The sequence below is a fragment of the Pteropus alecto genome, unplaced genomic scaffold (assembly GCF_000325575.1).
Source record: "Pteropus alecto unplaced genomic scaffold, ASM32557v1 scaffold256, whole genome shotgun sequence".
Taxonomy (NCBI): domain Eukaryota; kingdom Metazoa; phylum Chordata; class Mammalia; order Chiroptera; family Pteropodidae; genus Pteropus; species Pteropus alecto.
The window spans coordinates 789,767-792,460 of NW_006437784.1; positions in this window are offsets into that span (position 1 = coordinate 789,767).

Consider the following 2,694-nt stretch of genomic DNA (forward strand, 5'->3'; position numbering starts at 1 on the left):
TATTCATCAGGGTTCTCTAGAGAAACAGAATCAATAGAGAGTGTGTGTGTGTGTGTGTGTGTGTGTGTGTGGAGAGAGAGAGAGAGAGAGAGAGAGAGATGTTTATTATAAAGATTGGCCCATATGATCACGGAGGCTAAGGAGTCCCAAGATCTGCTGTCTGCAAGCTGGAGGCCCAAGAAAACAGGTAGTGTAAATTCCAGTCCACGTTCAAAGCTCTGAGTATGGGGAGTTGATGGAATAATTCCCAGCCTGAGGACAGGAGACCACATCCCAATCCAGCAGTCAGGCAGAGAGCAAACTCTCCTTTCCTCTGCCTTTTTGTTCTATTCAGGGCCGCACTGGATTAGATGAAGCCTACCCACATTAGGGAGGACATTTGATTTACTTAGTCACTGATTTCATACTAACTTCAGCTGGAAGCGCCCTCACGGATACATGCAGAAATGATGTTTGGTCAAAACCCTGGGCACTCTCATCCAGGCAAGCTGATGCATAACATTAACTACCACACTCAGAGTATCTGACCACTCAGCTAACTGGCTGGCCCCTCCTTCCTCAACATGTTGACAATGATGTTTAGCCACTGCAAAACTGAATTCACTCTGCTACTCACATATTTCCAAGAATAGCTCCTTAAAACTGTATACAACTACACAGGTGTTTCTCTCAAGTTTTCTTCTGCTTATTAGCAGGAAAAATCTAATCAAATATCTACTCCATATTAAACTTAGCCTGATCCAATAATCTGAATAGGCCTTCTCAGCCTCTTGGATTACCATCTCCTGTTTCCCCCTCACATGGTGTCCCCGTGTGGGGAGAGACTTCCAGAGGTTGCTGTGGAGGAGAGTGCTGAGGTTGGCTGTGGTGGTCCTCAGTCTCTCTGCTGTCTGGAGCTGTGTTCTCTTCTCTGCACTGGATGCTCCTCTATTGTGTTTCATCTGGGTGTCTTCCTTGACCTCCTAAGTTTCTTCTTGGGAAAAAAAGAAGGTACTGGGCAAGAAACAGAACATAATCATGCCATGGAGCAGCCACACCTGGACAACAATTTGCGGTTGTGTGTTATCCACCTCATATCAAATATAGCTGAACTGAAAGAAAAAGGCTAAAACAAACAGAACCAAATTAAAGAGCAAGGTGATTGGATATCAAAGGGACATGGAAACATGCTGATGCATTTTCATGTCTTCTCAGCAGCTTTCCTACCTAAAATCTAATTAACAGCTATCACTCTCACTTGATATAGCTTGGGTAGAGGTGTAACTCCAGAATGTCCATTTCTGCCTAATTTTGTAAAATACGTCTATAATCATAATAGAAGTGAACTTTACACACTTATTTTGCCAGATACTTTGCTAAGAGTTTCATATACATCTCTCTGCAACTCATAAATATCAGTATTTTAATCCCCATTTTTGATAAAGTAACCTGAGGAAATTAAAAGAGAAAAACTTCCTCAAGCCCCTATACCTAGTGAAGGCCGGAGATGATATTTGAACTTCTGACTTATCCTGCTTCTGATTATGAAACATCTTTAGAGGCAGTTTTCTGGAAGACAGGACACTGTCTCCTCTCTGAGTGTGAGAATCTCAGTGTCTCTGTGCATGCATTTGGAATTTGTTCTGACCCCCCTTTCTGTGCCTTTATCTGTTTACTTGCCATGTCTTTATTTCTCTGGACTTTGCGACTTTATATCCCATTTCTCTACATTTCTATTCATTAACCAACCAGATCTAAGCTATATAATTTGCCCTGTGAAATATTTCTAGCATAGGATGTTACACTCCTATTGTTTTAAAATTAAATTCATTTTAAAAATTAAGTTTTATATTTTAATTATACAGGTACCTAGAAACTCTTCTTTCTAATTTTATTTTGAAAAACTTTAACTCTATAGAAAAGTTGAAAGAAGAGTACAACAAATACCTGAATACCTTTTACTAGCTTGTCAACTGATAAAAGTTGTTCATATTTGTTTTTCTAGGTAAGTTGAAGACATCATAATACTTCACCCCTAAATATTTAAACGTGTTTCTAAAGAGTGAGGAAATTCACCTGTATGATGCCATGATCACACCTAAAACTAAAGAATTATTCCACAATATCCTCTGTACTTAGAATTTTCCAGCATGTCGGCCATAGCTTCTTTCTATTTAAAATTCACACAACTGCACTTAGTTATGCCTCTTTAGTCTCTTTTAATTTAGAACGTTGACTTTTTTCAAGAGTCCAGGAGACCAGTTGTGTTGTGGAATGTCTGGATTCCAGGTTTCTCTGGTTATTTCCTCATGGTTAGTTAGGCTCAGGCTGCATATTTAGGAAAGAATACTGCATCAGTGCTGTCTGTCATCTGCAAACCTGCTTTTGCTTCACTTGACATAGTACAGCTGTAGGAGGTGACTGGTAACTGCAGTCTGCCCCATTCTGGGTGCTGCTGTTTGATCACTTGATTATGGAAGTTATAATTGCTTTTCTTCTTGCTGCTGCTAAATTGACATTCCTTTGATGGAAACAAATGTGTCTGGTTGTTAAAAATACTGGGACGTAGCGAGAACAAGGGAGCAGGTACTGTCAAAGGACAGAGACACAGCATATCCAGTTTCTCCCTGAGACTGAGGCTCTGGGCCCCAGGCTCCCACCAGGTGGGCAAGAACCCAGAAAATGATGGGAGGGGGACAGTGGAGGTGAGGAAGG